Here is a 14,870-nt window from a genome sequence, read left to right on the forward strand (position 1 = left end):
CCTTTTCTCTTTTGGAACAAGAGACACACATTTGCATTGTGCATTGATGCCCTGGTGCCTCTCTGGGCTGAGAACTGCACCTTACCTCCCTGGCCAGAACTCTCAGCAGACCCTAATACTGGGCACTGGGCACTCTGGTTTTGTCTGTAGCTCCTGTTGCCCTCTGCTGGACAAAGTAGGTACTTGCTACTTTGTAAAGGTAAATCCGTGAGGAAGAAAGTGCTCCTCCATTAAGGATTTCAAAGTCTGACTTGACACAGATTTAATCACTGCTATTCTCCCTGTGGGGTTTTCAAGGCTTTCAAACAGTCAATTCCAAGATGACTTTCCTTTAAGTAGATGATTTTGCTATTCAACAAGCAATCACAAAACTTTAGTACCCAGATCTAAGATGTGGCAACCATCCTTTCGAACACTTGGTGAGGCTTTTACTGTGCCACCGGTAACCCTGTTTCCTGTGTATGAGATATTACTTACAATCCTTAAAAATTATTGGAATAGGCCTGCATGTTAATGTGCAGCTCTGATCATAAAGCAGACTCTATGATGCCAAATGTTGGACATTTGACAATGTAGACTATGACAATCGTAGACTCTATGATGCCAAATGTTGGAATCCTGAAAGATGGAAATCCCTAAAATATGGAATTCCAGAAATTCTACGGTGAAAGGTAAAATCCTGAATACTGAAATCCCAAAAGGCAACACTCTCCAAAGAGCTGGTCTCATTGGAAGCAGAAGTTCTTTTTCTTTTCTTTTTCCCACTTTAAAAAAAGTTCCTAAACTATGGAATACTTCTCAAATGTCCATGTCATCCTAGTACAGAGGCCATGCTAATCTCCTCTGGAAAAAGAACTTCTGTAAGGCGTAGGAAGCTGAATCCAGGGAAGTGATCAGTGGTTGCTCATACACAGGGCAGCTGCACTGTCCTCGGTGGGAGCCAGGACTAGCACCTGATGAAGCATTATTTAGGGGGTGTCTGTGAAGATGTTTTAGGGGACATCAGTGGGAAGGTCGCCCTCAGTGTGGGCAGGCACCTTCCAGTTGGCCCGGGGCAGAAGAGGACAGATACAGAAGGCAAAATAGTCTCAATCAGAGAGCAGAGATGGAGTCTTCTCCTGACATTAGAACTCCAGGCTCTCTGGGTGCATATGTGGTTACCCATCACGGCTTCTGCTGAATCTCATCGGCAGACCTAAGCGTGTCAGATGACCCCAGTTATAGAGTCAAGCGCACACAATTTCCAGCCATAGTGGTATGTGTTTATCTTCTTCCTTCTTTCTTTGAATAAAGTTGGTCTGCTCATGACTGTCAATCTCCACAGGACTGTAATTAGTATACTGAGTGTTTATGCCTGTACAAATAGTATGCCATCACTGCCTATTTTACTATATAAACATATGGAGTGTTCTGTAGTGTTTCTCAAAGAAACCCCCTTTTACAAATGTAAATACATCTTAAGATTTTAAAGTTACCTCTTCCAGAATGATATATTTCAGAATTTAATCTTTCAGGATTTTAGATTTCTAGGAATTTTGGTGTTTTAGATTTTTCAATGTTTGGGATCATGGCAGTAGGATTTTGTGTTGGGATTATGGCCCAGGCCCATTCATGGTAACTTTGGGATTTAAAGGACATTATTACTCCTATTTCCACAGTCCATACATCAAACAACTTTTTGTGTCATTGGACATAGGGAAACTACTTTGGGAACATTTATATAATGATTAAAAGCCATAAACACTTAATATTTAAGCCACTGCTTATATGATATGATATAATCTTTTTCATAGCAATGATGGTATAAAAACCATAGGAGGAAAAAAGCTCCATTAAAATCTGTGGAGATTCAGCTCATCAGCATAAGCACCTGCCTGCGAAGCACAAGGTCGTGGGTTTGATCCTGGATACCAAAAAATAAAAATGTAAAACAAAAAATATCGGTGGACTTTTGCTGTGCTTGCCTCTGTGTGTGTGTGTGTGTGTTGCATGCCCACACGAAGGTGGAAAGGGAAAGGTGAGTCTGTCTTGTGTGTGTGCATGGGGGTGTGACTTTACACAACCAAAGTCCTCGCCTAGACATCACCATGTGCTGAGCACAGTGGCACACATTTCCCCTACCTGCTCTCTCTCAATTTTGTAGCCACTTTGCCATGAAGGTCTCATCCTTTCCATACAAAACTGAAAGCCAGTAAAGCCAAATCATTTGTCCCAGGTTTTAAGCTAGTGCAGTAACTAGCAGTTTAGACTCAATATTCCCTGTCCTTTCACGTGCAGGGTGGCTCCCTAATCATTGACCCCCACCCTTCTTACTTTCGTAGAAGATTAAAGTCAGAAGGAATTAACAGATTGCATATTCTGCTGGCACATCCAACTTACACATGGCAAAATTACAGGCCTGGGAAGGATGTGACCTGCCCTATGCAGGGTGTTACCCCAGTGCAGTATACTACACTGGTAGAATAACTTAATTTTAGCAACTGTGGGCAACATTTCTGAGTTCCTTATTTTCTGTCTCCTGCAGTTCTTGAGCCCTCCAAAACTAGGCAGAGTGGGAGATATAGAAGAATGACCATTAGACAAATGTCTAGAGACTATAAACTAAGACAGACTGCTCATTTTAACATCACCCAGTGTGACTTCCAATCAGCTGATCATGTTTACTGAGTATCTTCCATATGCTAAACACAAGGAGGAATGCTAAAAACCTACAGGTGAGTAAGGTACAAGCTCAGCCAAGTGGGATGAACAAATATATAAACAAAAGTGTCTTGCATGGGCTGGGATGAAGATCAGTGGTACAGTGGCTGCCTGACAGGTGCAAGGCCCTGAAAAACACGTGCATTGTCATGCAAATCCTGTGTGCACACCGATGGGGGCTACCCAGCAAAGCAGAGCCGTTTCCAGAAGGCCACACATCCACCCAGCCAACCCACCATCACTACGGAAGTGGCATTCACACATTTCCCCAGTTCTTTAATAACTGAATACATAGCTGTCCATTCCAGGTTGTACAGACAAGAGGATAATGTGATCACCTAGACACTGGAAATAAAAAAATTTTAAAAACAACTACATTGGAAATAAAAAAAAAATTTTAAAAACAACTGTCTTGTTTTGGCTAATAAAGAAGAGAGATGTGGAATACTAGGAGAACTGATAAATTTTGGGGGAAAACTTCATAATCTTTTATTTTTAATCCTTATACAAGGTTTTCTGGGAAAATGATTTTTTTCTTGTTAGATAATTTTTTTAAAAACAGCAAAAAAGAAAACAGGGTAGAAATAATACAGAATTTCAAAAAAATGTAATAGTAAGAAATCAACACTAGTTAATAGGTTGCAAATTGTTCTCTTAGAAGTAGTTAAGTTACAAAATCTAAACACAAAAAATGAACACTAAAACAATGACAGCACAAGCTATTTTTTGATGAAATAATGAAAAATGATTTTTAAATACCTCATTTTCTGTTCTTAATTTAATCCAACAGTAGAGAGTAAAGCAAGGGTAGTTTACGCATTAGAGAAAAAAGCAAGCTTTTCAGCACCTGTTACATCTACTTATATTAAGCCATATAAACAAACTCGTTAATGACTTGACAAGCCATAGCTATTAACCATTTAGAAAAAAATTTTAAACCACTTTTAGGGTATTAAATGAGATGTGGTTAATAAGTTACTAACTGTAGGATATCTTGAAATGATGACCAGATATAACCCCAATCAATTTGAAACTTGTTCTTTGCTGTTTTCTTATTTTTAGTTAGAAAGATTTTTATTTTTTCAATTTATATGAATTCTATTTTTTGTTTAATGGAGAAAAGGTAAAACAAATTTTCATAACAAAATAACAGGAGAATGACAATAGTTAATACATTACTTATAGTTATTTTTAAAGTAGTAATTCAGAGTACAAGGTATCAGCATTGAATTTTTTCCATTAAGTATTAGCACAGACTTTCTTTGTCAATGAACTAAGAGACACTTATAGTCTAATTAACTTGCATTTTTCCCTCTTTCCCTTTCATCCTTGAGGAAGGGTAAATTTTAAATTCTTTGGAGGTGCTGGGCAGCAAATGAAAGCTTACTTTCAAGTTGGTTAAACACAATATAATTGCAGTAGTTAAATTGGTACACTGATTTAATTAAAAATGTAAAGTAGAAAAACACAAATGTTAGCTAAAGAAGTGACTACTTATACAATCTTAATGAATGTCCAACTTAAACATTGTTCTAATTGAATCTAGAACTAATTTAGGGATCCTACATATACTGAGTTCAGGAAAAAGAAATTAACAAATGATTTCCATGCCCCTATCATTCCAGATAGATTACAAAATTATATATTTAATAATTTTAGAGAAACATAAAGCAAAGTTGATTATTTCTGTAATATCAGCATTGGGAAGGATCATTTAACTTAAAAAACAGGAACATAGCTGGACGCAGTGGTGCCTGTCTGGGAGGCTGAAGCAGAAAGCTTGCAAATTTGAGTGTAATCTGAGTATATTAGCAACTTAGAAAGACTCTCTCTCAATATAAAAAAAAAAATTAAAAGTTCTGGGGAAGTAGCTCAGTTCCACCCCAGCACCATATGTACACACACAAAAGAAACATAACAGGACAAAATGGGCAAATTTAACTAAAAATGAACATTTCTTTCTGTAAAATGTAAGAAATAATCAAAATGCAAGGAGCAATATATAGCATGGGAATGCCAGTTATGGCAATAAGCTGGTAATTATATTTAAAATCCTAAATTCCCTAGTAAGAAATTCTCTAGCTTTAGTAGATACATAGTGTACCCGACCGACAGCTATTGCTACAATAGTTAGTGTAACAAATCCTCTGACAACTCAGTGCCTTCCCAGAGCAGCATCGATTCCCACACAAGTCTGCAACAAGTTCTGCTGGGCTGAGGTAGTGGGACTGGGTCAGGTGACCGCTTCAATCCCACTTTCAGGCATCAATTTAAAAATCTGATTGAAAAATAACAGTGTATAAGAAGATGGTCATTACAGCGAGACACCCCAACTACCACGGCTTGCATAAAAGAAGTTTTCACCTTGACTGGTCTAGGATGAGCTCCGCTCTTACTGGTCATCGGTAGACCAACATCTCAGCCTAAGCCATCTCAGAGCTCTGTCCTGATCTGTATGGTCAAGGCTGGGTCACCCTTAGGATGATGTTCTGGTCAATGCCAGCATGAGGAAAAGCTGAAGTTCTATGAGGTACTTAGAACCTGCTCAGTTGCTCTTGTGATGAATGGATTATCTACTGGGTGTCCAAATGCCTGGTTCTTCTCATGGTCTGAGAAGTTTATATTTGTAACAAAACAAAACAAAAACCTCAACGCAGGGCTAAACCAGGGTTTTGTTATTTTGTGAAGAGGGGAAGTGGCTGGAGGCTGAGTGACTGTGAGCTGGGCTGGGAAGGAGGCCTGGACTCACCTGTACAATGTGCAGACAGAACGATTTGCAGAAGGAGAAATCTGCACAATTTGAGGTAGGACCTAATGTTTGGGGTTGGTGCTTCGGCTTTGATGTGTAATCTTTTATGCCCTGGGAAGTCGTAGACACTTATCTCCGAGTGCAGACAGCATGAAGCGAGACTCTCTCTCCTGCCCAGCTCACACAGATTTTTTGGGAGCTATAGGGTGGGGCAACACTACCTGTCACTTTGCTCAAAGACCACATCAACATCGAAACTAGACCTATTTGCATGCTTGAAGCCAGGTAAAGGGATAAGGAAAAGTCCCAGCCAGCTCTGGACATATCAACACATGGAAATAGGGTCAGGTTTAGCCAAAACGGAGACAATAGCTCTTCTCTCAAGGAAAGTCGTCCAGGTGGTCCTTTACACCTGAGAAATGGTGAATGAATTTTTTTCTGAGACAATTGGCAGCCTGCCAAGATGAGGAATAAATCTAACATAAAATGGGCAGGACATAATACAGAATATCATAAAATCTTATTGAAAGACATTAAAGAAGGACTAAGTATGTAAAAGAAATTGTATCCACATTTTTGGGGGGGTATTCTTGATATCATCCAGTTATTAATTCTCCTCAACTTCCAAATAAAAGATGAATGAGATTTTCATTAAAATTGACAGGCTGGGTCTAAAATGTATGTGGAAAAGGGTCAAAAGATAACATAAGGTAGGTATTTGACATTTGTGCATTGAGTATTGGTGGAGGAAGAGATAAATTGAGTAATATAACAAAATAAAGAGCTCAGAAAGAAGCACACATCTTGTGGATCTTTGATATGTAATAGAAAATGTACTGCAAGTGACTTCAAGAAGGACATCTAAAGTGCTTCCGGAATGTTTGAGTGTTCAGATGGATAAAACTGAAAGTATAGTCTCACCTCCCACAAAGTACAAAACTCAATTCCACTTAAATACTTAATATCCCAAAAGCAGAAGTGTGATACTTTTAGCGCAAAGTACCTGATAATGTTTTTCTAACCTTTGAATTTCTTAAAGAAGACATATTAACTTGTCATGAAAGAATGGACCACTTGAAAAATTTGACTACTTGAAAAATAGACTTCTTGTAAAAATGGTGTAAAGAAAATGAAAGCCAAGAACATATTTTAATACATATAACTAACAAAGTCTTAGTAAACACAATATCCAGTGCACCTCTACAAACCTATAGGCTGAAAAAAGGCAAATGATATGACCTGGTAGGTCACAAATGGGAATGTACGGCCTCTAATCATGAGACGAGATATTCTGTCTCACTAGTCACTAGGGAGATATCAAATAGGACAATGTTTAGGTATTTTATACCCATTAGCTTGTCAAAACTTAATAATTCAGACCCTATGAAATGTTGAGGAGGAGGAGGATTAATAAGAAGAATTACTGCAGGTGGAGATGTACTTTGGAGAAGCCACACTGGAAAAATATTTGCAGTTTTCTTCAATGCTTTTCATGCATTAAGTGGTTTTTATATCTTCATATGGACTCACAATAACAACAATTAGGAACAACCAATGGAATATTATATAGCAGTGAAATACATGAACTCCAATTATAAACCACATATAGATCAATCTTAGTATTAGTGTTACAGGCAGCTGAGCTAGTTAGAAATATTATAAGCAGGCAGACAGGGCAGGGCCTTCAAACAACCCAGAGCAGAAGTTCAGATGCCTTGCAGCCTTGGAAGAGACAGTCACCTGCTGTGGGCCAGATCTCAAGACAAAAGGCAAAGTAAATAGAACCACATCCTAAGGATCCACAGTCCAAATAGTTCCCTACTACCCTGAGGAAGTCAGGAGTCAGCATCCCACCCCACCCCCCCTTACTGGAAGTGTGCCTGCTGTTAAGCATGCCCACTTACTACATGACTCGGTCCCCCATTGGCTTCTAATTTAATCAATTTTACCTGAGCAAGTAATCTTATTGGTTGACCACAGTTCTGTCCCGCCTTATGCCCACTTTGCAAATTCCCATTTTCCCCCACCTTTGACCCATCTCATCTTGCTTTTATTCTATAAAAGTCCCTGGGAAGACAGAGTCTTTGGCAACCCACTCAGAACCCCTTCTATCTCTCTCTGACAGAAACTTGCTTTTTTTTTTTGTACTGGGGATCGAACTCAGGACCTTGCACTTGCCAGACAGGCACCTATGCTGCTGAGCTAAACCTCTAGCAAGAAGCCTTCCTTCTGTCAATAAATATATTCTGCTCTTAACCTCCATTGATCCTAAAATTCATTCTTTGATTTTAGAGAACACGAACTCATACCGGACATAGTAGGTCAGGAATTACATTCCCCTCTATCATTAGGATCTTGAGCAAAAATAGCAAGTTGCAGAACGCTGTTAAGTATGGCACCATTTTTTAAAATTTTATTTAAAGAAAGACTAAACAAAACAGAAAACTGGTAGAAATAATACATATTTTCAAAGAAAAAAATAAACAGAAATCACTAGTTGATGATTACAGATTGTTTTCTTACAAATAGTTATTCAAGATACTAAAGTGGAACTTATAAAGTGGGGATTCAAGCAGTGAGACTGAAACCAGTTCTGTTCAACTATCCAACAAAAACTTAGAAATATGGTTACCAATCCTATACACTTAAACTTATCACTTTAACTTATGCAGTTATCCAAGTCTTCAATTATGTTGAGATAGAACAAACCCAAGCAGGCTAATATCACTCTGAACAAAGAATAATACTATTGCTGGGCTTCACATTACAACATTCCAGAATCAGCACTGGGTATTTTAGTGTCTCTTTTCCTCCAAAGTATATGTTCATTTCATCCTGTGTCATAAGATGAGTTCTCATAAACTGTTTATAGATTCTACACATACATGAATCTTAACATGTATTTCTATCCTTTGTATATTAGAGGGAGAAACAAAACAAAGCAAGACAAAACAAAACATATTCCTATAAACACATGAAAAAGACATGTAAGATCATTGTACAAGGAGTTCTACCATAGTTCCTGTGTTGTCTCTTGTTATCTTCAATAGAATTGGCCATATCATCAGACATAGTACAATTGAATATATCAGTACATGACAGTATTAATAAAAACACAACTTTGTATATAGTATAAAACTTCAAAAGCAGGCAGTTATCAAACCAGAATGTGTATCGTAGAGTCTTGTCATCTTCAATGTAGTTGCCTATATGCTCTGACTTGGTACTATCAATCATAGAAGTTTTGAATAAAATCTGTTGATACCAAACAACAATCAAACAAACCAGATTTAACAAAGATCAGTCATGATAAAACAGTATAAGTCATACAGGGCTCCAGATTAAGATAATAGGAAATTAAAGATGATTACTGTACTATATCCTGATGTTTTTGGGATAACTGTCTGTACCCTCAAATCTAATGCAAGTAGACAAACTGGGACAGAATAAAATCTATCAAAAAAAAAAAGAGAATAAAATCTATCTAAGCAGAGTGGTGCGAGTAATGTGGGTTTTAAATCTGGATACACTATTAACAATATCTTCTGCCATCTTTTTTAAGATTCTCCCTCCCCTAACCCTAACCCTAACCCTAACCCTAACCCTAACCCTTCATTCACATTCTTTATTCTCAAGTTGTAGATTCTCTTGTCGTCTTCTAGCCTTTGTATTGTTACTGCTTGTTTCCTTGTTATTTTTAAAAAGTTTTTCCTTCCGTGATCTCACATTGCAAAACTGTCCTCCAGTTTGGATAATCTATCCTTAGTTTCTTTCAAGCAGATTTGCCATCCCTCCATAGAGTTTTTAATTTCCTGATAATCTCTTTGAATCTGCTTCATGTATTCTATATTTTCTTTATATTCTTCATCAAATGGTTCTCTCCTTTGTTTGAATTCCTCCCTTCTTCCTTCTGTGTCTTATTGAGGGGTGCTTAGCATCTCTTTTATTAATCTTCTTATATCTTGTTTTGCTTGGCTAAATATTTCACTTTTGAACTCATCTATGAGGTCCCAAAGATATCTCTTTATGTCCACTGGTGCTGTGTCTGATATTGCATGTTTGCTGTTCTCATTCTCCTTTGTATTTACCTGTCCTGGGTCCATGTTCTCAGGGTTGGGACCTGAGGACTTTTTGTTATTGCTTCCTCTTCTCATCTTTTTTGTTTTTTCCAGGAGGCCCCAGTTTCTTTCTTTGTTGGTTATAATTCTTCTGAAGCACACTGGCTAGATGACCCTTCACACTGCAGTGTGCTAGTGAGTTGCAGACAGGGGCAGCGTATGCTGCCCCCCCCCTTCTGATCAGTCAACTTGCTGAGGTCTTCACTGTATTATTATTGTGCATTGCCTCCCCTCCTGGTCAGTCAAACTTCCAAGGATTCACTGCATTAGTGTGGTTAATGTGTGCCACCACCATAGGGAATTGATTTCGGATAACCTATTGGGTCTCAGCCAGGTCATGTGACCCAGGACAGGTAAATACTAGCTCACTCCACCAATCCTGTTTGGGAAGGGAACAACTGACTGAAGTCACTGCTGCCCTTTGTACTTGTCAGTCCTGCCTGTTCCCAGAATGTCATCCGCCGGAGCCCCCCTTTGTGTGGAATGGCTCCACTCCCATCACCTACCACAGGTCAGTGCAGGCTCCCTGCCAGTTCAGCCCTCTGTTTGGCTGACTGACCCTTGACCTCAGTGTGACTGCACCTCCAGTGAGCTGAAGTGGCAGGATCTCGGTCGTCTGGGCAAGTCGCCCCCAGCGGTGGGAGCACTGAACTTAGCTGTTCCAATAATCGCTTTAGGACTGCGTGTTTGATTGGTTCTTCTCACCTTAGTTTCTTCTTGGGATGAGAGAATTCATCTCCCTCTGTTCAGGCCTCCCCATGCTGATTATGTTGAATATTAAGTTGACTATCTCAGGGAGCCTCTGTAGCCAGCTGTTATCTGTCTGCCATCTTTGCTCTGCCCTGTGCTATGAGTTTTGACAAAGGTTTGAACTCTCATGTCTTCCCATCAGGCACAGGACAGAACGGTCCCCTTCTGAACAGTTCCTGCCAGAAGCCCAGTGTCAGTATGGTACTATTTTTATAAAGCTAAAAAAGAAGCGTCACCAGCATCTTAATCAGCTGTATATGCGTATGTGATCAAATTATTTTGAAAAATAGAACAATAGACATATGACTCTTTGGGGATGAGTTAGAGGAGTTCAGGAGACTCAGATAGAGGCGAACTCAGCAATGGATGTAGGTTGTTGGTTTGGGTCATGAGTTTATATGTGTCCTTCCATTTTTAACTTACATATAGGTTACATAAATTGTTAATTTTTCACTGTTACACTTTAAAATCTGACAAAAAAAGGGAAAGAAATCTGACTCTATTTTTATTTACAAATTTTGCAAAAAGTTTAAAAGGAGATGAAAAGACAGCTAGGATAGTGCTTCTTCTACATTGAAGTCAGGAGAATAGATTGGTGCAGTCTTTTTAACCTGTCCTGTGTGTGTGTATAGAAGCAAATAGGTGTTTGCAAGTAAGTCTGTAAATATAATATCTTACATGAACATGCTGTGTTCTCTACCCTGGTAATTCAATTTGGGGAAAATAGAAGTTCAAAACCCCTGACATTAAAAGAAAAAGTTTGACACAAAGATACAGTTAGCAAGTTCTTTTTACCTGGAAAACATGTTAATTTCCTTTACCTCTTCCTTTCTCTGGGACCTAAGACATGAGGAACCAATTTTCCAAAGCACCAGGGGAGGACATCCTCACATCCAAAAACACAGCCCTGAAGTTTCTATTGCATCATCCTATTCACTTTTCCCCTGGTCTTCACATAATCTGCAGTTGCCTGTGATGTAGACTCCCTCAGAGTGGAGACCACAGCAGGTGTGTTTATCACGGCCACACTGCACTGGTATAAAATAGGGTCCCAGGAAACACCTGTTGAAACATGAATGTCCAGCATCTTAGTTATGCTTCTCGTTGCTGAGACAAAAATCCAACACTCACAAGTTAAAGAATGAAAGGTTAACTTAGCTTACAGTTTGTAGAGGTTTTCATCCATAATCAACTGGCTCCAAGGTAGAGTGGCACATGGCAGAGGGGCAGCTGTTCATTACAGCAGAAAATAGCAAAAACAGTGAAAGAGGAAGGAGAGAGAAGCCTCTTTTATGCTCCATTTCTCTTATTCAGACTGTTTGGATTGGAGTGGTGCCCATCTAATCAGCAGACTGATCCAGCAATCACCCACCCTTAATCCCAGCATTGAACCATGAATCAGTTACAAATTCTAGATTCACGTGCCTCTGAAAAAGCCCCATCTAAAAGTGCATGAGGCCTTGAGTGGACATCCAGAACTCATAGCACCTAAGTAAAAGAAGAAATAGACTTTTTTGGACCAAACTGGTCAAAATATGGAAGGTCTTAAGGAAACTACTAGCACTGTGCAGAATGTTAAATTATATTTGAATTTTTTGGTCATTACTTACTGTTCTTTTGAAAAATGCTTTTCTGAATCCTTAGGATGCTATGAGATCCTCATTTTGTGAAGAAAGCCTTTGGCAAGGTCTTCTGTGATGAGAATTTTAGAGACTGTAGCACATAATAACAAGTAGGAAACCTGAGTCATTAGGAAAATGGGTCTGAGCATACCAGGCTTCCTGAGAAGGATCCTTTGTATGCTTTAGACTGTGTTAAAATGTCTGCATACATTTGGGAGTATATTTTAGAATTTATTTGAATTAAGATGGGGCTTTTTCTCTGTCTCTGTCTCTGTCTCGGTGTCTCTGTCTCTCTGTCTCTCTGTCTCTGTCTCTCTTTCTCTCTCCCTCTCTCTTTTTCTCTTTGTTGCTCCAGTTGGTCTTAAACTTGGGTGCTGGAGTGTTCTTCCTGACCCTCTGGAGTAGCTGGGACTACAGGTATGTATGCACCACCACACCCCCCTCTATGGATACATTTTTCAGGAGGCTTTGCCGCAGTAATGGCATTTATTCCATCGCAAGTACATAAAATAAGCAGAGAAAAGCAAAGAACATGTCTTCAGATATACATTATTTTACTGATAGCTCTAAATTAATGGCACATTCTCAAAGGACTCAATGCATTTGAAATTCAAACAGCATGAGAAAGAATTATAGCCATTTTATTGTACTGATGCTTCAGCTATGACAAACATAATTGTCTGGGGGAATTTACTTTAGGTCTAGGGTCAGAATTTATGATATTGCATTATTTCCAATACTTTATGCCACCAGAAAACAAAAGAAGCAGTGTCTAATGAGAAGGGAGCTTCATGGACAACACAAAAAGTATACATTACTGAGGGAAAACCAGACAGCCCAGGTTGTGCTAGGGTCTTCAGGATGTTAACTACAGTACTCTAAATTGCAACTGAATTTCAGAAAAGCAAAAATAAGTCCCTACACTCTTGAATATTAGTGTCAAGGGTAAATCACAGATGCATTACAAGAACGGTTACCAAGCACTGTATGTAATCTACAGTGGAGATAGGTTGATGTTTAATGAACTTTTGGAGAGGGAATGGTGGACAAAGAACTCTGGCGCCAGGTGACACTGTCAGAGGTGAGGTAAGGGTCCCTTCCTGCCTCTGCCTGTCCTGTTCTGCTCTGGGAGAAAAGTGTTTCCTTCTCTCCAGAGTAGCAGCAGAACAATGTGGAGCAGGTAGGAGGCACACAGCCCTCACACGGGGACTAAGCTTTGTGGGCAACAGCTAGGAGCTGGGTAGTGTGTTCAGGGCAGGGAAGCACAGTCCCTGTGTCTTGCATGGGGATATCTGAACACCTCCCCACACCGGGCCTGCGTGCAGGACAAGGAGGTCTTCTGGCCTGTAGTCCTTAGTGCAGTGGTTCCTCCTATTATGAAAGCTACCTCTTTGCCTTCTATTTTTTTTATTTAAAGAGAAAAAAGAAAAGAAATTAAAAAAACAAAGCAGTAAAAGCATACAAATAATACACAATTTCAAGAAAAAACCTATACATTAAGAAATCACTAGTTAATAGGTTACATATTGTCATCTTAGGCCTTCTACTTTTTTAATGTTTAAAAAAAATTTATTACTTTGAAGGCTGTCAAATACAACAGAACAAGATGGAACAAAGCCAGTTGAGGCAGTATAGTGAAATTGGTACAGAACTTCACAGCAGCTTATCGGGATAACAGTAATAGGTGCCATAGTATATCTTGTTATCTTCACAATAGTTGTTCTTTCAATCAAGTATAGCAAAATCAAACCAAATACAGAACTTTATAGAACTTATCAAAACAGAATATTGAATAGAGCAATACCATTAATCAGAACAAAGCAAAACAGTGATAAAAATATTTGCCTTCAAAGAGATGGTAGAAGGAAATCCCCCTTATTTGCTATACTGCATGTGGTCAACCTTCCAAGAGATTCTCAGATCTCTGGCTCCCATTTGCTAATGGGGGGCAGGATGGGATGTTTGGTTCTCAGCCCATGCGCCAGGTAGGCTCAAGGCTGCTTACCAGGGAGGCGAGCTAGTTGCTTGGTTTCCCAGCGCCCTAAGTTCCAACATGATGCAGATCTTGGGGGATGCTGGGTGGCTCTCGCCCTGGAGTGACCACAGCCTGCCATACAACAGCCACTTACCAGGGAGGGGAGCTGGTTCCTCTTTGCCTTGTAATAACTCCAAACTCTACTTACATTTGGTAGGTAGTGGCAAAATCTGCATAACAAAAAATTTACCATCACAAGTGTGCAATTTGGTGGCATTAACTACATTCACATTTTTGTGCAACCATCATCCCTGTCCATCTGTGGAAGTCTTTTCATCCTGGAAGACTGGCTCTTTGTGCCCACTAACACTTTCTCCAAGTTCCTTCCTTTTCCCAGCCCCTGCCAAATGCCTTTTTACTTCCTGTCTCTACTAGCCTTGGTAGTGCCTATGAATAGAATCATGTAGCATTTGCCTTTTGGTGATTGGCTTATTTGAATTAGCTTTATGTTCTCAATGTTCACTTATATTACTACATGTGTGAGAAACTACTTCCTTTTAGTTCTTAATACTCCACTATAGGTGAATATCACAGTTTGTTTATCCATTAACAGACACTTGGGTCACTTTTGACTATTGGAGTAATGCTGCTTTGAACATAGTTGGACGAATATCTGTTTTGGCCTCTGTCTTCTATTCTTTAGGGTGAATATTCAGGAGTGGCACTGCTGGATTATTGGATAGTTTTATTTTTGTATTTTTGGGGATACACCACATTTTCCATAACAGCCACACCATTCCACATTCCCTCCACCAGTGCACAAGGTAACCACATTCTTAACCCTGATTGCATTTTCTGTGAGACAGTACACTACTGGAATATGTCTGCCTTATTTTAAAGAGTGTTATCACCATATCTGGCTTATTCTTTTCTCTGCCCTCCCATTCAACTTTTCT

The 14,870-nt window shown here is 39.2% G+C and overlaps 1 pseudogene; it reads right to left on the minus strand.

Annotated features, from left to right (window-relative positions):
• Positions 1 to 780: 780 nt before the first annotated feature.
• LOC111753791 (U6 spliceosomal RNA) lies at positions 781 to 850 on the minus strand (annotated as a pseudogene).
• Between the last annotated feature and the right edge of the window lie 14,020 nt (positions 851 to 14,870).

Source organism: Cavia porcellus, unplaced genomic scaffold (genome assembly GCF_034190915.1).
Source record: "Cavia porcellus strain 051 isolate PalLab524CR breed Dunkin Hartley unplaced genomic scaffold, mCavPor4.1 scaffold_21, whole genome shotgun sequence".
Lineage (NCBI taxonomy): Eukaryota > Metazoa > Chordata > Mammalia > Rodentia > Caviidae > Cavia > Cavia porcellus.